Here is a 20,581-nt window from a genome sequence, read left to right on the forward strand (position 1 = left end):
GGTCCGGGCACCGCGTGGGTTGCTTTATGCGACGTAAACTGCGTTGTCGTGGCTGATATACGCTGTAGTGCGCTTGCAGTTGCTGTCTGGACTTGACACTGAAGACGAAATTGTTGAATTTTAATGCGTTAGCATTCTTAGGGTACTTCACGCATTTTCCGGGAGCTATGTAGCTATCTATGACTGTATCTAACCGTATTCCCGCGTACCTGGGTCACAAGGAAGTCCGTGGTCAAATGCGTAGCGCATCCGGGATGCCGTGCTGAGGTAACAGTGTTCAAAACCAACCATAGGACTAATTTGGGTCACTGCACATGTGGCAACATGTACATACGGGCCGCCCTTCAACGAACCTTTCTCACGCCGACATACGGGTCACTACAGTATTTAACGCCAACATGGAAAGCGCGAATTATAGCTGCTCTCAGTAACAGCTTAGCGGCTTTCCAAACACTGTAGATGGGGGACTGGGTAGGTACCACTCGATAGATATATACCGCAGCCCTCATAATGCACAACTAAACTAACGAAAATTAACTGATAACCTAAAGAAACCAAGCTGAACCTTTACTAATTCATGAGCAGGTATCTTCACACTCAGGTGGCTGACGAAACACTACGCTGTGCCAAGAATCCTTGTCAAATAAGGGTGGTGACCGTCATGAGCAGTGTCTCGGGGAAATGCATGCAGCAGTACGACAATACCTGCTTTTCTGTTTTTTGCTGATTCCACGTCAAACGATTAATCGCGATTAAATCAGTAATCGAAAAATTGGAGTTAGAATTGCCCCGCGTAAGGCACTACTGGTAAATCACCCCCAGCGCTTGTCGAATGGGTGCCGCAGTGCTACAGTTTACCTGCAAAGGTGTGGCCAGGCCATCCACCCCCCCCCCCCCCTTGACTTTAAGCACTGGGTACTTACTTGCCACAATGTATAAAGGGCACACTGTCCTTATAGCCAAAGCAATGATGAGGCGAAATTGCAGAAAATACACCGACATGTGACTTTTTTTGCAAAATGAATTTTAAACATTCAGCAAAAATGTTAGTTGACCACCTACCTGTCACGATATGATCTGTGATAGATGATAATCAAGTATGTCTTTGTATAGGCCGGTCTATTCAGACCAACATTCATGTCGCGGGATTGGTTCCCGAGTGTGTGGCTGAGGGGACTTCGTAGGTTGCAATGATACTTGACTTGGCTTAGGCGTTTGACAGGGTGAATCATTCGCCCTAGTGTATACTAGAAATAATAAATTCGGGATGCCGGCTTCTTAACGGTCTCAGAATCTATTATGCCGATTGTTCGGCAAGGCTGATAGTCCACGGTTTTCGCTCGGACCCAACGCGCCGTCGTGGCAGAATGGCTACGGCATTTTGCTGCTAAGCACGAGATCCCGGGTTCGATTCCCAACCACGCCGGCCACACTACGAAGCACCACATCGCGTATTTGGAGCAGTTATTTAGAGGTGGCGTTGTGAGTCGATGCGGCGCAATAATCTATTTATCGCCTTGAACGCTGTGGTATAAGATTAATATATCTCTTCGTAAGCCAAATAGCTTCTCTCCTGTTTTTCTTTCCAAATGACCATCCGTTCTTGCGTTCAATGTTGCAGCGCCGATTAGTTGATTAGCTTCCTAATGTACTTGCGTCATCAACTGTTAAAAGTGTTCGAGAAGCATTTGGCGGCTTTCTGAATGACGTCGTTGAAGTAGTTATTTTCTTGAGGGCCAGATTCAACCTCGAACACATATTCACTGACAATCACAAAGCGATTTTTGCAGTACTAGTGGACGCACGTTTCCCACATGTCTCGTATCGTGCACCTCAAAATCTGCTTAGGCTAGTCTGTAGAATGCGTCTACATCCTGGAGTAAAAACGTTATTTTTTCATTTGCACTCGGAATCACTACCTGTTAAAAGGTTGTTAAATTCAAGGGCCATGCTTTGTGCCATGGTCAAAGAACTACCGACTCTGTCCACGTGCCGAGACAATACATTGCTGTTTTACAGACTGCGCCAATGCGATAATTTTAAGACATTCTACAACGAATGCTTAAAAGCACACAGACATCACGTGATACACAATTAGGTTTCTGCCGTTTAGAAACACTGGCGGTACCCCAGATGACATGTTCATGCTGCTGGGTCGACACAGTCTCTGAATATCTAGACTGCATTATCGACCTGCCCAGGGCCACTATTTTGTAGCGATGCCTTTAAAGTAATAATGCCTTTTCGCGCTTATCGTGCTTTGTCAGTGGTCAGAGCGACGGTCCGCTCACGATATCAACGGTGATAACGCGAGCGGACCGTCGCTCTGACCACTGACAAAGCGCGATAAGCGCGAAAAGGCATTATTACTTTAAAGGCATCGCTACAAAATAGCGGCCCAGAACCCGCGGTCTACCAGATCTTTTTTTTTTTTCGTGAAACTTGAGCTGATGTAATAACTGCGCACATTGCGCAAGAAGTTCCACCGAACTGGAGGCACGTTTTGAATGCCTCTGTGTATTTACCTCGTTGTATTGTGAATGCGTAGCGATGTTATTTCTATGCTATGATACTCTGAGTTTTGGTTTCCATATATTCAATGAAAGTGAAGTGGCTGAGACTTAGACAGCTAAGCTGAGCATATGCTGGTCAGAAATTCTAGCGACAGTTACCATGGCTAGCGGCGGCCATCAAACTATTGGCGGCGTGGCTCAATAACAGCTATTACTGTAAAAAATATTACTTTTGCGTGGGACCTCCGATGCATCGAGTATGTGCGGCATTCAATATTCGTCTTCTATTTCTCCTAAAATAAAACATAAACGAGCAACTTGATGTTTGCATTTGTATACACGCCATCTGCTCCTTTCATGTGATAATTGCAATCTGTCCTCAAAGTTCACTACAAATCAAGATAACTATGATAATTGTAATCCGTCCTTTAAGGTTGAATGCAAATCGAGACGGAAGAGATGGCTACACTGGCATAGGAATGAACAACCCGTAAATGTCTTTATAATTTATATTTCTAATTACTTTCAGAAAAAAGTCACAGTTTCGCCCGAAAGGCGAAGAATCAATTGCGATAGCAAATTAGTAGAGAGTTACAAGGAGTAAGGATAGTAGTTTTATCGGCTGCATAAACTTGGAAACATTCGCTCACTAACTGAATTAACAAGCTTGGTGTCAGCGCGCACAAGCAAAGATGAATAGATCACACTCGATGACCGCAGACAACCACTGTCAGAACGCTGGCGTGAGCAAACGCGAAAGCAGCAGCGACCGAAGGTTCGTGCGGTCTATCGCTTCAACGGAAACCGAGCGGCGAAAGCACAGCGCATACAAAGGTAAGAACCATGTGGAAATCGCTCTCAAGATACGGTGCGCACGACAGCCCGCAGCCGCGCAAAATACGCAGTTGCTGGCAGAGTAGAAGCCGCGCCCTTTCCCTCCCGCGATGCCTTCCCGCTTTCTTGCTTTCGCGTGGGAGATTGAGTTGCCAGCGCCCCTTGCGCCCGGTCGCAAGATACGCATTTGCTGCCCCAGCTTACCATCGCCTCCTCTCGCTCCCTCCCATCCTCCCACGTCCTTTCGCAGGACAGAAGAAGTCGCGTTCGCTCTCCACCGTGCATTCGCTCTCCGTAAAAGCGCGCGAGGGACGCGCGCTCTCATTCGCACATACAGCATACGGCGCGCGGTGACGATTTTATCGCCGTTGGACTTCTTACGGAACCTTACGGCGACGACGACGACGACGACGACGACGGCGACGGCAGAAATGCGCTTGGAGTGTCCATATAATTGCTATTGCAATAATATTCAACTGTGCATTGTCACGTATAGCAGTCAGGACGCTAGTCCCTACAACATCTTTAGAAGGACGTTCTGGCGGGCTAGCTGGTTCATAGCTCATAGTTTTAGACGTTTATAAACTGCGCGAAAAAAAACGAGGACACAAGAAAGAAAACACACACGACACCACGAGCGCAGACAGGGACTGGCACGTGGACACTGCGATGAGGTTCACACATGAAATAGCTGCCTCTTGCTTAGGTTGCGCACATAAAATAGAGCCCAGAGGAGAATAAATGTACTTTAGTAGGATGTTCTACTAAATGTACTAAACGTCCTACTAAAGTACATTTCTTCTCCTCTGGGCTCTATTTTATGTGCGCTACCTAAGCAAGAGGCAGCTATTTCATGTGTGAACCTCATCGCAGTGTCCACGTGCCAGTCCCGCATCTGCGCTCGTGGTGTCGTGTGTGTTTTCGTTCTTGTGTCCTCGTTTTTTTTTTTTTCGCGCAGTTTATAAGCGTCTAAGACCTACAACATCGTATTTATGAGAACGCCGCACACACACTACCTAAAAGTCTGTCTTAACTGCGTTTATTGTCTCTTTAATTGCACCATATGTCCTCTTTATACCATCCCATCAACGTGTACGCCAACTTGCCACGTTTTACTTCAAGCCCTTGGCTCTTGTTTGCCAGCACAGTAATGTTGACAGCAACCCATTTGAAGTTGCCTTCGTCAGGATTTGAGACAGTGTACGCAAAGTGGCCGTCGAAGTCAATCTTCGCACCGAAATCACAAGTCTGCAATAGAGCAACGAACAGTTTTTCGTAGTTGAGTTCACAAATGTTCAGGTGATTATTTTTTTATGTCAACATAAACGCTTTCGTAAGCCTCCTCTGAGGGAAGAAACAATGGCGTTTAATGAAAGTTAATCACCACTTTTCAGACCAATTATGGACAATACAGCAAAAAATTACAGCAAAAAAAAAAAAACAGATGCCTCAGTTTACCCAAGCCTAAAGTCTATTGACACGAGATTATACTTGAATATAGGTCGGCAAACTCACTCATCAGTCGACTCACAGGCCCACAAGTACCCGTAATCTGAGTGAGCTCGAATGTGTCACTCAGACGAATGTCTCGCAATTCGGTAGGACCTTCCAAACGCGCAAGAAATGCTGGAACAGGGCTGGTCGTTCAAACTATGCAGATCGGCGACCATGTGCCAATCAAATTGTTTTAAGGCCGCATACGTATTTCTACGGAACCTACGCGAAGATTAATACTACTATTCTAGGAGAAGAATAACGGGGCGGAGACCGAGTTCTGCCACGTAAGTACAGAACAACAAGTTGGAAGAAGTCAGTTTGGAGAGCCAGCTTCTATAAGGTGACCTCTGTTCGCCAAGTCATCGGGGCGACCAGAATTTGTCATATCGGAACCTTCGCACCGAACAGTTTTCTCCTCTCAAGTTCTCGCTCAGTTTTCTCAAATTCGGACTTCATTTTTGAAACAGCTTCTCTCTCTCCAAGGTGAATTCACTGTCGTGTGCCGGACCAAAAACAGTGGCGCAGTGAGTGATATTATTGCACATCGTCTCATTTGCCGCAACGATTGAACAGTACACTTGCGTCATCGCTGTGTTCGTGATACCTTAAGTTGACCACTGGTGGTGCTTCTAAAATTTAAGTTCTTAACGATTACGACAGATAGTTGTTCTACGAGCTTCGCGTGCAGACATTCTATGGGAAGTGCGTCTTACATGCGTGTGTAATTTTTCAGAAAATGTCTTAACTATGCAAAACTGTCACTCACCGAGGCGAATATCTTGGTTTCGTTACTGGCAGATAGGTGGCCCCACTCCAGCCCTGTAGAAGTTATGGTGAGACGATTTAGCTCGAGCTCAAATATCTTCCGAGCTGGCCCTTCGCACATGACAGGAAGCACAGCGTACTGCTTAAGGCTAAACGGACCAGTTATGCCTGCACTGACGGACCACGTAAAAACGCCAGCGCAATCAGTTCTCGGTAATTCCTGATGCTTGGGAGGATTGCATCCAGAATAGCTGATCCAGTCAACCTCACCTCTCACCGGGTGTCTGTGAAGAAACAAAAAAAATTGTGACAGTGTTTTACATTCTAAGTTCTAAGCCAATTACTTTTATAACCGAAGCCACAGTCAACACGAAGTGCAGTAGACTGAAGACTAGTTCACTTCGGCCAGTTCATGACTAGTTCATGTCTAAACAGATTGTCCGGTAAAACTCAGCAGCTCTGCTGCTGCAGTCATCGTCCAGGCAAACTCTGAAGAAATAAACCTAAACACTTCATTTGTTACCACCTCGACGGTTACAGAACTTGCGGCACTCCGTGCTGCACTTGATTTCATTAATCAGGAACCACCGCAACAATGGACAGTGTTTAGTGATTCCAAGGCAGCCCTTCATGGCATACAAAGCAGAATGCGCCATGGCCCCAATGAACAACTGGCCTCAGAAATACGAGAGATATATCACCGCAGCCATGACAAGGGACACAACATAATATTTCGATGGCTTCCAGGACATTGCAACATCAGCGGGAATGACCACGCCGACAAAGCCGCCCAGATCTGCACATGAAAGTGGTCAATGTGTCTTGATTCCACTTTCGCGAACAGACGCTGCGGCTGGGCCGCGATTAATGTCCCGTGAATGTGCTTTGGCCCTGTGGAACTCGAACACGTTCACCATGTGTCGTTTGCGTTCGTTGTCTCCGGATATACAGATGCATCTCCCACCAGGATTACCACGACGTGAACAGACCATGCTGTACCGTCTTTGGCTAGGCGTTGCATTTATGAACTCGTATGCCTTCCTTATTGGAATGGCCAGCAGCCCTACGTGCGACATGTGCAGCAGCAATGAGACGCTCCAACACATTATCTGTGTCTGCCCGCGCTATAGTGCGGAGAGAAAAGTGCTGTGCAGAGTGCTGGACCAATTGGACAATCGTCCACTAACGGAACTAAAAACTTTAGGTCAGTGCTCCGAAAAAACATCCGCGATGAAGGCCTTACTCGCGCTACTGAGGTTCCTGCGGTCTACGGGCCTTCACGATAGACTTTAAGAACGCCGCCCCCGACCGCTTTATAGTATACGCGATTTGTTTGTGCTCGTCTCTCTTTCTCTCTCTCCCCCTTCCACTCTCTTTCTCTTTTTATCCCCCTAATCCATCCCCCCGTGCAGGGTAGCCAACCGGAACTACATCTGGTTAACCTCCCTACCTTTCTATGCATCCTTTCTCTCTCTAGCGGCACGAGCATCGAGTGACACTCTTGTTTTTTGCGCAACACTTCCGGTTCACCTCCTGAGACGACCGAAGACGAAATTCAAAATAAATCAGAAGAAATAGAAAAAATAGTACAGTACAATATTCAAGGGTTTCTTTAAAAATATGATGTCAGAGCATAAGTTAAGTTACAAGTTGAGTTACTGAAATGTCTGGAATAATTAAAATTAATTAGCTGAGACGAAATTAAAGATAAATCAGAAAAAAAGGGAGAAAAATAGTACAGTACAAAATTCGTGGGTTTCCTCATAGATATGATATCAGAGCATAAGATCAGTTACAAGTTGAGTTGCTGAAGTGTCTGGAATAATTAGAAACAATTAGCTGACACCACCGGGGACGAAATTTAAAATAATCAGAAAAAATAGTACAGTACAAGATACATGGGTTTCATTATAGATATGATATCAAAGCATAAGTTTAGTTACAAGTTGAGTTACTGAAGTGTCTGAACAAATTAGAAATCATTAGAAATCACTGATTACCGCAGACCAAAGCACAGAACACTAACGCCGAGGTGCGAGTGCCACTAAGAGACACCTAAATCAAAGATTAGGGTCGCCTACCGTTTTTTCTTCTTTATTATCATGGGATCGTATGAAAATAGCCTTCACATATTTTGTAGCCGTACTTCACAGTATTGTGACTGAATGAAAATATTCGAAAAGCCTTACGCTGCTCCAACGCCTTGATTTCTTGACAATTTATGAGAAAGACTTCTTGTGTGTTTCGAAAAAGTGCACTGAGATATTTGTTTTCTTTGTTTTCGTCTCTCTTTTGTCAATCAATTGAACTAAATAGAAATTTCAACAAACTTCACACTGGAAAGGGTTAATATCATCAAACCAATCAGTCAAACGACCAAGAGACTCGTAGCGTACGCTTCCGCGTGCGAACCAAGGTACTGGTCACAAGAACAGCTGCCTCGAACAAGTTTCGAGGTTATTTCAAGAAGCTGCAACTGTCGGGAGCATCACACATTCAGAGGCGTCACACGTCACACTGCACGCCGCATCGTCTACCATGTGCCTCCTTCTAAGTGGTACCGACGTGATGTAAGAGTTTTAGCGTGCCCAGTATTCCTGTAAATGCAAGCAGACTGGGCGTTTCACCGTATGAGCGGAGGCGCAAAAGTGAATGACCTGCACGGTGTAGCCACCTGGTGGCGTAGACCTCAACCAGACAAACACCACTAATATTGCAGTAACCAAGCGTATTTTACTTTGCTGTTGGTGTAAATTTTCGGCAGCAACACGATTACGCAGCTGCTGGCACGCGGCGACGATTTCATCGCCCTTGCACTTTATACGGAACCTCACGGCGACGGCGACGCCGATGGCAGAAATCCGCTTGCAGGGTCCATATAATTGCTATCGCAATAAAATGCAAATTCTTTATCCTTCGCAATTCGCTGTTTGTATCTTTTGACTCTTGTCATTTCTATGGCATATCTGTAAACTACGTGTTGGCACATCACTTCCGTCCACGCCCCTTATCCTAGCTGGCCTTTCAGAACAGTGCACTGTAAATGAGAATTGAATTCTAAAACGCCAGAAACCCACCTGACACTTCATTCAAGCAAGAAAAAACATAAGATTAGCTTACTCTTTACGCTGTTGGTGCCAGTAGGGGTAATCGCTTGTGAGGCCCCAGGTGGAAACATGACCTCCGAGTGTGACATTCACTTCTTCAATGTATTTTTGGGCCTGTTGCTGCAAATACAGCCTAAAGGAGACACCTGCGCCCAATTGAATTGCATAAAATATAAGCGTCCGGGTATTTGTTTCATCACTCCTCGATATGCAAGAAAAAAAGCATGTCACTGAAGTTTTACTGGCACTTCCATTAGGTAAATCAATCAATAAAACGATGGAACAATGAAATCGGCTTTTTGTCCCCACGCGTCATGTTGGAAACCCGGAGGAAACATGTAACTTGAAGCTTTGCAGGGCTGCGTCACCCCTGTCGCTCACACGTGGCAGCGTATATACATACATGTATACGTTCAAAGACACACATAACTTTCTCTCTCCCTAAAAAGCATTGCCACACTATATTCAGAACGCGGTTAAGCATACCGCGTCCTATTGCGCTTCACATTACCAATTCTGTCTGCATAGTTGTATATCGCGATGTATCATTATTACGACAGTGGATACAGTCGCATGTGGACGTTCGCGGCAATGAAAAGGCAGACCGACTGGAATTTCGGACGAAGAAGTGCGACATTCGTCCAGAAGCTTCCTGCTAACTCGATGACGCTCCTATGCGGGTCCACTGCGACCTTCTGGGATGCACCGGGATAAGCGAGTTTCAGCTATAATATGATTCTCCGTGCATTCGTGCGCGTCGTTTACTTCGCTGCATGCTTTAGAGCCGTGTTATTGATGCTTTGTGTACGGTGTGTCACGGTGACTACGCGGTTGCGCCACCAAGGGTGGGGACTCATTGCGTCCTGTGCTTTCTGTGGCTCAACCGAAACAGATCTAGTCATTTATTCTTAAACATGCCCCTGTATACGGTGCGCAGCGAACCGAACTTTCCAAAGACTACCATTCACTCACCTTACCCTGCGCTACAATGGACTACATTATATTTCCCACTGGCTGTGCGTCCAAATGTGATTTTTGAAGGCGACACTTTTAGACTCCCGATTGTAGCCTAGCATTTCGCACTAGTTTTTGTGCTACATTGCGGACCATTTTCCGGACGTTAGGGGAAGCTCGATGAGTGCGTAACATATATGCGTGCTTTAGTCTTGTGTTCTTCTCTACCCTTCTTTTTTAATCCTCTCTGCTTATTTTTCACTCACTATGCCCTTCTCTCTTAGTCTGTCTCCGCTCCTTTCACTCACGGTTCTTTTTCTATGTACTTTTTTTATTTATGTGGCTTGGTGTAAAGTTTATCAAGTCGTACTCGTTCATTCTGGGATGGGCCGACACTCCTATCTATGGCACTTGCATACGTGCGAAAGCTCGCGAATTTGTCGTAAGATTTACGAGTTTGGATTCGTTCCACGATTTGTGAACGTTGTGTCATGGTTTACGAAAAAAAACTGATTCTGGTCGCGAGAATGCTTTATAGACGTTGAACGATGGGACCAGCCAAATTGAAGAAAGAAATGCATGCAATAAATAAATTGCGATGGCACCTAGCTGCGCCGCTCTTTTAGGGCAATGCAAGGTGCTAAACAGAGCGCGACTTATTTGGAGTAAATTTATTGAGGAAACTTCCTGAAGCAGGCTAAATGCGCAAGAGCAAGCTCGCTAGAAAAGTCATCATGAACAAAAGCACTGGGGTGCTATGCAGGATGCCCCGAGTTTGGCGAAACTCGGGATCTTCACGAGCTCTGGCGACGCCCCAATATCAAAGAACAAATGATAACAAGACGAAGTTTGTCCATCGGCACGCCTCCAGTTTCATTGGTTAATCTAGATTCACTCTGGGTGGCTATTATCCCTTGGGCGTTGCCATATGGGCGGTCGACAAACTGGGGCTCACGTGATCAAACGGTCGGTGCATGGTCGTGCCTTCTTTCACTTGTTTGTCGTTCCACCGAGTGCATTACAGGCACAAGCAAGTTATAAAATAAATTCATTTAGTACAATAATATTAGTCACATTAACGTGGGTTGTAAGCATTTTAATGCTTCCACTATGTACACGGAATGTGTATTAGACTAATTTGTATTTAAATACGTTTCGCGTTATGCCACGAGGAGACGCTCGCCCCCCTCTTTTTTCCGGATTCGATTGGCACGGCTCGATACGTGCTTGCTCTAGCATTTCCGAGCACCGATTGGTGTGCGCTTGCTTTTCTCACTGGTTTTCCAACAGATCGCTCGTTTCTCCTTTGCTCTAGATTGGATTGGTGCGGCTCGCTACGTGCTTGCGCTCCCATTTCCGAGCAGAGATTGGTGTGCGCCTGGTTTTCACACAGGGCTTTTAACAGATCGCTCGTTGCTCGCGCTAAAGAAAAGCTGCGAGTAGCGCGCGCATCCAGCTAAAAGACGAAGTGAGCGTCGGCTAGCGCATAAGTGGTTTGCCGCGCGCTTACCGTGTAAGCACACAGGAATGCCGGAAAGCACACATACAAGGGTCAGAAAACTACGCTTTATTTTCTTTTACTTTGCGATACACCTCCATACTGGCAAGCGTCGAGCGATGGCTTCTAACAACCGCAGGAAAGAGTCTTTGTAGTGGCTAGCCCGAGCGATCCGTGGCTTCTAACAAACGCACGAAAGGGTCTTTGCAGCGCACGTGGATGTTGACTGCCACCACATGCATCCCAGGTGGAACTCCAGCATCGGTGCAGTTGCCCTGTACCCATCGCTGACGAGGGAGCGCTTCACTTTTTGACAATAACTTTCTTTTTTTTGCGTGTCAACGCCCGTGATGGGGTCCACAAAGTTCATGCTTTGGTTGACTGTCTACCAATGCGGATTGAGGCATAGCCCCGTTAGCATCCACTAAATTTGGGATACATTTGTATGCGGCCAATTCGTCACTATGAATAATGGTCCCCGGTTTAACATTGGTTGCAATAATGGCGCCTAGCTTCGCCGCCTTTCTTCGGTCGACTTTGAAAGTCGCAGCACCCCTCTGGTCGCGCAGAACATGCCGAAGACCCATGGGCCCCCAACTTTAACACCGCCGTAATTTTGGCGGCTGGCGGAAAGTTGTCGGCCGTCATTAGGCGGCCTCGATTGTATACTTTTGCTCGCCGTGAAGAAGGCACTCATCAATTTGCGCTATCTACCCGGGGTACCAAGTGGAGGTCGCGCCAGCAGCTCGTCCCTCGCGACCTTACGGGAGTAGTTCGTCCTGTCGGCGATGGTGTGCTCCTATAGAGGAAACAAGTCGCCGGTCATCTCCTTCAACAGCCATATGTCTACGCTTTTGCTCACGCAGTACGTGAGCCAAATCATTTGCCGCCTGGACAGGTGGTCGTTCGGACGGCCGAGGCGGTGAGTTTTGGCGAAGTAACGTCCTTCGCCTCTCTGACCGTGCAGTGCAGCTTTACCGTGTAACTGCGAAAACTGATTTCGGCACCTGTTGCATCGGAAGGCAGCCCGGCTTCCATTCTGAGTCTTCCAATATAATGTGACCACTTCGCCTACTCAGGTTGGTTGGCCCGGGTTGAACCCCAGGTGCTCGCAGGTGCCCCAGTACTCCGATGACGACGCCGGACCTGGCCTGGGGCTAGGGCGCGGTGGACGAGCAGCGCTTGAAACAGGAGAGAGCCGAAGCGAAGCGATCGCACGAACTTTTCCTCCGCAGCCTAGTCACATCAGTCTGTGCTCGGAAAGCATAATATGCCCGCCACGCAGTCTCCGCAGACAAGGGCGTTCGCCTAACTCGTCACACAGCCAGCGCACTGACGTTTTGGAAAGGCAAAAACGACGCTGAAACTCTACGTCGGTCATGTAGCTGAAGGGGTCCAGATGGTCATATTGACGCTTGCCGCCGCTGGATGCGATGACACAGGCTGCTGCTGCCGCCGCCATGCTCCCGAGTTTAACTCGAGGGGGGTTTCGCGATGTACGAGTTTGGCCCGAGTTCGCGTGTCAATCAAAACCATAGGTCACGCCCCGAGCGAGGCATGTAACTCTTGTGCGCGCCCACCACGGTTGGGCCACGCCCAACTTATTTTTCGACAACAGCGACGTGGTGCGGAACTGAGAGGCATTAACAATCTTGACCGGCGAAATAAAACACGCACAACGCACTGTCATCGGTGATGTACTCAGCACCACTATAAAAAAAAGTGTCGACTTTCGCTGCCTTATGCATATGTCTTCTTGGGCTGTGATGACCCCACAACACGGTTCATTGCCTGCGTTGTGGCTACGTAGCGCACAGCAAATAATTATCCGCACGTCACTGTAGCTGCTTGCAAGGCGTCGATGCGCCGTGGTGGACGACGATCTTGAGCAGTGCGTAGTGTTTTCCAACGACAACGTATCGCAGCTGTCATTTGAGATGGCTGCTCTGTCAATGATAAAGTGCAGCAAACACGGTCAGCGGTCAGCGCAAACACACCCAGTGCAATGGCATTTTGTCATCACAAGCACGGCACACTAAACAATTGCAACACCTTCCTGTGTTCGAAGTCTAATTTCCTAACTGCACACAAGAGCCCTCACCCACCAAAATGCGATTGCTGCGCTGTCGTTACGATATCCATCTGCGATCGCTGTTAGCTCAGCAGCAGAGGCAATCGGCAAGCACATTGGAGTGAACAACACACTCAAATTCTGCGCACATGCGCACGGAGGCACCTTCAATGGGCAAGCGGTGACAAGTGACGAACTGTGTCGTTGGGCAGCACGCTCGTGTTCGCAATGCATCGCGGAGACTTCGCGCACGCAGATAAACTGGTGCATTTTCATTGTGCTGCGTCACTACGGACCCAGAATACCGCACAGCCATTTTGCAGCGACAGCCGTTGCTCCCGTCTCTATGGCTAAAGTGTCGTTTCAGTTGGTAAAGTGGCGGCCATAATAGCCGCCGCAGTGAAGCACCTGCGGTGAACAGCCATGCCGCAGCGCTGCGTTGCCATTCCCCTATTAGACAGGGAATGGGCAGATCGTTGTCATGACTGACTTTATCGAACATAGCACTGCAGCGCCCCTGGCGACTGCTCACCGCATGAACTCCCTCGTGCGTGTGACCCTCTAGAATGTATCCGCTTGTAAGCTTTCGCCTCACTGTCGCGACTCGCGGCAAAAAAGTACAAAATTTAATAATTCATTATATGTCCATTTGTCATCACAAATTTACAGCATTCAAAAAAAAACGATACCTTAAGAAGTAAAATGTTGGTTATTTTATTTGTTGTATTTCAAAGTATTCGATTGAGGGAAAGTATAGGTGCAAGAATGCACCGCATGTGCCCTGTTCGCATTCGACGGAGGATAGAAAGATAATGCCCGAAAAAGGAGGCACGCCCTTGACGCGCCCGAGAAAGGCGTGGCAAGCGGCTCACGGCAAGTGTGCAGATAGACAGCGGGACAGTGACGGTATTGCTAAATTGCGATAATACGTTGATAACAATACGCGGCGCTGGCGCGTTTTGTTGCGCAGTCCTCTGTGCTTGAAGCCCGGCAGCACTGTGCCGCGCAGGGTGCGCTCATGTTGTCATACGTGGCTTTATCTCGACATTTCTTTTTGCCTGCTGTTCTTGCACGTTCCTTGCTATCTTCGTTCACTGACTGCCATCGAGCAAACTCGGGTAAAACTCGGGTGAACGAGAAACTCGGCGCATCCTGCATAGCACCCCTGTATTGCTTGTTAGTCTCCGCTGTGCATAACTGGCTGCTCCTTCTGTGGTGCGTCTAATATATATAATCCTAAATGAAGTTTCTATGTATCCCATAAAAGCTGTGTGCTCAGGGCAAGCACAAGAAAAAATGCGCGCCGCTCATTTCTCACCCTGCCCTTAGCCATCTCCCTTTGTCAAGTCCGTGAGTGTTTTTCCGAATTTTAACGTTCGCAGGTTCCCAGGAATGCACTTGCGGCTGTGAAGAAACAATCTGACATCTCGATTTTATAATCGACTTCGCATGCTACAGTCTAACATGCTATAGTACTGAGAGGCATGTTCTGTCTACCACGTTAGAGACACGGGACAGCCGGCCACTGTCAGAGCAAAATATACTTAAACAGTGGTTATAATAGACATGTGCTCCAAAGACAGCCAGAGCAGCCAGAGCGCCCCAGCTTCCGAAGGGCTTTTACCCTTCGCTTCACCACCTTGCCTTATCGCAGCTTTGCACGCACTTCCCTTCCACCTACCCTTCTCGCGGCTGTTCTGCTTTCGGCGCTTCGATGAATACCGAAAGCGATAACGCCGTTGATAACGGCGTTGGTTGCTTATGGTGGCCAAGAGCAAAAGCCTACTATATTCGTTTTTCGGGAGTCGTCTGCTTCTCAAGTCGCAGTTTCGTCCGAGAGGCGAAGCATGATAGCAATCTGCGGTAAACATACGCCAACTAATTAAGTTAACAAGCATGCTGTCACGCACGCCAATACAAATGTGAACGGATCTCACTAGATGACCACGAGCACTCGCTGTCACAACGCTGGGGTGATGAAGGGCACCGGCAGCGGAGAGCGAACACGGCAGCGCGTGTCCGAAAACCTTAGATACCGCGGTCTCTTACACAAGGTGCGCGGGAAGACAGCGCGCATGAAGCCGCCGGCCGTGTAGGCTCGCCCTGGGCTTTGCACCCGCCACAGATTACGCCCAAGAGTCGGCACGCGGACCGTGCATGCGCCTAGGCGCGCGCAGGGCCACAGACAGCTACGGCCGGGTAAGGGCCAGGCTTGACAACAAAAAAACACCAACCGAATTCAAATGTAGTCCAAAAGTAGCCAAACGAAAAGATGTCGTAAGATAAACGCAGTCCAAAAAATTTTTACTCTGTGGCTTTGTCTTGCACCTGACCAAAATTTTGACCTTAATGGTGGCATACACAGTTAAATGGCGCGAGATTCAAATATTTATTTATTTATTTATTTATTTATTTATTTATTTATTTATTTATTTATTTATTTATTTATTTATTTATTTATTTATTTATTTAATGATTTATACCCACTGCAGCCCTATAATAGCGAGATAGCAGAAGTGGGAATAAGTTGAGAACAGCAAATTATAAGATAACAAGTCAAATACAGTCTTCAATACAAGGTTTTACGAACTACCGAGGGAAAAATGCACAGGGTTCAGAATACGACTTCGGTACTAAACGAACTGAAAAGCAACCTAAAATTCAAACATGGGGTACAGAGTCATAGCTAGAATCAAGGAACAGCCCTCGTTACTGGTAGCAGGCAAATGAAAGTGGGTGGTTTCGGTTTCGTTAGCAGACAGATGCCTGAATATTGAAAGGCACCACGTTGACCCACAGGCAAGGTTTATCGTTTAGCGTTGTGTGACACTGCATGTAACTGAATGGAAATTGATCAGAATATGCACCGCTACAAAACGTAAACATTCGCTCTTTAGCTGCACGGATTGTAGCAAAGAGCGGTTGTGTTTGCTTGTAGCATTATGGCATATAATAAGCTCTTAAGTATAAAGATGAAAACCCTCAAGATTATAGTGAACACCCATTTAAGGTCAACATTAAAGAACGTCGAGGTTGCGCCAGTGATGACACAGTTAATGACAGTTATTTACAGTGCTACTATCAGGCATTGCATAGGTTGATAAAGAATCGCTCATCATAGAGATAACATTAAATTACATACCTCCGTTAACCATACACGAGAGTACCTGGAATACAGACGTTGAAGTTATAATGCGTCCAAAGAACAAAAAAAATTAACTTCTAGTGTTTTATGTACCAAAACCACGATATGATTATAAAGCACGCCGTTATGGGGAATCTGGATTCATTTTGACCACCTGTAGTTGTTTAACGTGCACCTAATGCATGGTGCACGGGCGTTTTTGCATTTTGGCCCCATCGAAATGCGGCCGCCGTGGCCGGAATTTGATCCCGCGAAATTAGGCTTAGCAGCGCCACTACGGCACTACGCCGCCCCGGCTGGATAAGAGATAACAACAGAAGCGCTGCTTAGCCAAGACTAAAAATTCATGTACTTCAGACGCGCCCAAGTGCATGCTCAAGAAACGATATCGCTTCCTAAGAATCTATTATGAGTTCGCGTCTCTTGTTGCGGCTGTATGGCAAATAGTGGCCAACTTAAATCAATGTTTAAGAGTGCAGTGTCGTTTTAATACGATGTGATACTCAAATTGATTTTAAGTTTTCCGAGAAAGGAGCAAGTCATAAAGTGGCATCAGTGACAGCCCGTGTAATTCGTCGCTTATACCGCATGCCCTTTTGTTTTCAAAGTGCGTTAACAGACCTTGAGCTCTCCAGCAGCAATTTTTTGAAATTTAGGGCTTTGCAACTTAGGGCACTCTTACCTATCGCCCGCGAAGCGCCTTGTATGAGGCAAAGAATGCTTCGTAATAAAATCCTTAATAAAAGTTTATGGAAAGATACAATCATTTGAGGATCCCAAATTTCAAACAAATTTTAAAGCAATGGCGAATCTGCGTTAAAACATCTCGTGGTTTACACACAACACCGTCACATTTGCACCGGCGTATCTGTCACACCGTTTTCATCTGCTATAATACATTTATGGGTTCTATCAACGGTTCCTAGTGTCTCTACGAAGCTTAGTCATCAGAATTGTATTACTCCCACGAAATTTCTCGAATTTTCTGACCGAACATCTTTTGCAAGCATACCCCATTTCTATATGTTTCTTGCTCCACAGTGGACCACGTGTTTTTATTCGATAACAATTATATGAACACTCCAAGCGGATTTCTGCCGTCGGCGTCGCCGTGAGGTTCCGTATGAAGTCCAACGGTCGTCGCAGCGCGCCGTATGATGTATATGCGAGTGAAAGCGCGCGAGGGACGCGCGCTCTCACGGGGAGCGAACGCACGGCTGAGAAAAAATGCGACTTCTTCCGTCACGCGAAAGGCCGTAGGGGGACGGGAGGGAGGAGAGGTGACATTTCGCTGCCGCACGAAATGCCGATTTATGCAAAAACGTGGCGAGGCGAGAAGGTGGTAAGGACTTCCGACGCTGCTCGACGAGTGTCCCGATCTAATCTCGTCGAAAACCTCCGAGCCGCCGCTAGAGGCACCGGCAACAGTCTCCAACTCCGCACGCGTTCACTGCGAACGAGAGCAAAACGCCGACGGCGTCGACAACAGTTCTGCGCGTGGCTGGTGCTGCTACATGTCCAAGTTTATACAGCTGATAAACCTACTATCCTAAAGGCTCATTCACACAGGCGACTTGAGGAGGTCGCGCGACCATTTGCGACTCGCGACCAAAAAGCGACCGAAGGCGACCGATGTTCACCCCGGCAAGACCGGCTGAGTGCGACCGGCAAGTCGCAATCCCGGAGATTATCCTTCTCAGCGAGAACTCCAGGAATCTACGCAGTTCGCGCGCACTTCGCTGGCACTGTGTCAATTGGTTTCGCGTTCCGGCAACAGCCATGGATTTTGATTCGAGCGATCAGGAAGACGTCGTCCCTGTGCTGATGTGCTCTGCCGTGGTGTCAGCTGTGGCAGCGCGGAAGCCTCCGAAGAAAACGCGACGCTGGTGGGTGCGCCCGTGCCTCTGCTCGCGTAAAGTGGCCCGCCACGCAAGCAGCCTCCTGCCCAAACATTGTGCGCATGACAACGAGTATTTTCTAGTTCGCATTGCGTGTGATTCGGTGCGTAATATTAAAGCGAAGTTGTTCACCCGCTGTTCACCTTTGGGTGGCGTGCTCATCCAACGAACGGCAGCTGGAAAAAGGGTTTGTGTTGTGCTTTCTTTTCCTGCTGTTTAGCTTCCAGTGAATGCGCCCGCGTATATTCGACACGTTGCTGCAATTGCTGCGTCCCTGCATCACAAGACAACACACAAATTCCCGGCCTGCATATGGTGGCGTGGACATTGCATTCGGTATGGAGGACGCCGGATAAAAACACATATCCCTTTCGGCGCGGCGCTGATTGGTTGAGCAGCTTTGCGAGTCGCGCGACTGAAAAATCGAGCAGCGACCGACTGGCCCAAAATGGCCGCTTTTCTAGAAAAGCAACCATTAGCGACCATTTGCGACTGGTCGCTTTGCGACCAACTTGGTCGCGCGACCACTGCCAGTCGCCGGTGTGAATGAGCCTTTACTCCTCTACTAATTTGGTATCGCAATTGATTCTTCGCTTTTCGGGTGAGACTGCGACATTTTTTTATGTGCTATGATGTGTACCTTTATTGTGTGACCATGTGCTTATAGCACCAAGGGACCCTGAATCGGTATCGTTAGCTTTTAGCGTGTTTTTACCGACAATAACTTTGGTTGTGATTATTATGTGTGCCACAATACCATAGAGTAGATATCCTGCGCGCCACAGTATTTCGCCTGTCGTTTGCAAAACAACAATGATCAGAAGTGCGTTATTTGGACAGTTGCAATTTTTATGCGTGACATCGTTCCAGCTAACGTTCCGCTACAGCAAGAAGAGTTATAATGCATTCTTACCAATGACAGAAAGATCCCGTTAGCGTACCCCAGCTGCTGCATCTTGATGGCTCTCTGATCTGTGGAAAAAAGAAAAGTAACATTACATTACTATTGATTTATTCATTTGCCGTCGCCGCGCTTGTCGCTCGTGCTAGGTAAAAGGTATAAGATTTGCATTGTAACGCAAACTTTCAAGCACCCTCCATTGCTGTAAATCATGGGATTGTGCACGCGTGCACAGTTTTGTGAAGTAAGGGACCAAAACATTTTTGGCTCTAATCAATGTACGGAAACGCCTATAAACATGAAACGCTGCTTCCTTTGAATGACATGGCAAACTCATGATACCCGTGAACTTGGGCACGGTATTAAAAATCTAGTGTTTTTTTTTAGGCCTTCCGTATCGCATTAAGTGAACAAATGTTATGACTAAATAACCTCCGTAATTTACTCAAAACTTCAGCGTCATAGAAATCAGTAAAACTATTCTAAATACAACCATGCAACCAGTACTCATAGAGTTATCAGTCCTTGAAACGTCGTTGTGCTGTGCTACCTTTTCTTGATCCGGGTCAGGCTAGCTAGTGATCGAACCATTGCTGACTTACTAGTACACATATAGTTGCTTACTATTAGCTAGAGAGAAACGCAGTGTTGCTTTTGTGCTGCGTGCATTGTGATGGGGGCAACTGGAGACTTCTGAGCGGAATATTTCTCGGACAACCAGAACACTTAACGAGGTGCTTGGCGCCCGGCATTCCATATGATATATACAGTTCTGAGTTATTGGAACTTATTTTGGGGCAAAGTTGGAAAGTTATATTTCTGACTTAATTCTTGCGCTTATAATTGTGGTTTATCGTAGCTTTGTTTTACCGAGCAATGAAATTCGTAATCTTACGGCTTTTTTTATTTAGCATTTCTCGCCTTTCGTTTTCGCCATACCAAAAAAAGAAAAATGGGGGCAGCTCAATTTCACACATGTGGTGCGAAGGCTGGGCAAACAGCGAAACTGGCGACATCACCTAGCCTTATCTAAGATCGGCTAAGTTTTGCGGTGTTATTCTTCGAGCCTCGACCAAGTTTTCACGAGAGGGGGCACACCAGGAACGGCCGGTTCTTCACTCTGTAGTCAAGCCGGGATAGGATTCCGAACTTGTCGCTGGAAATTCTCCATCAACGGCCCGGAGGCCCGGATCGTTTTGGCGTCGCTTCTGCATGCACAAACGAAGTCGCTCGTTGTCACGAGCTCGCAGCTCTGGATCGTCCGCAATTCGCTGTCGCTTGGTCCGCCGCTTCACCGGCGCGATACTCGGGGTTCGCCCGTAGCCGTCGCATCCGCTCTCGAGTAGCGGCGCGGCGGCTTTCGCGCCGCGCTTCCTCGTCTTTGGGAGTGACGCTCTT

The 20,581-nt window shown here is 47.3% G+C and overlaps 1 long non-coding RNA gene across 1 annotated transcript in view; it reads right to left on the reverse strand.

Annotated features, from left to right (window-relative positions):
- Window positions 1-5,644: 5,644 nt before the first annotated feature.
- LOC125940618 (uncharacterized) overlaps window positions 5,645-20,581 on the reverse strand; it is a 30,796-nt gene continuing 15,859 nt past the window's right edge. Inside the window, exons 2-4 of the long non-coding RNA XR_007463812.1 lie at window positions 19,196-19,254; window positions 8,730-8,862; window positions 5,645-5,893 (exon numbers count right to left, since the gene is read on the reverse strand). This is a non-coding gene — a long non-coding RNA (uncharacterized LOC125940618). The remainder of the gene's footprint in view (window positions 5,894-8,729; window positions 8,863-19,195; window positions 19,255-20,581) is intronic.

The sequence above is a fragment of the Dermacentor silvarum genome, chromosome 10, assembly GCF_013339745.2.
Source record: "Dermacentor silvarum isolate Dsil-2018 chromosome 10, BIME_Dsil_1.4, whole genome shotgun sequence".
Taxonomy (NCBI): domain Eukaryota; kingdom Metazoa; phylum Arthropoda; class Arachnida; order Ixodida; family Ixodidae; genus Dermacentor; species Dermacentor silvarum.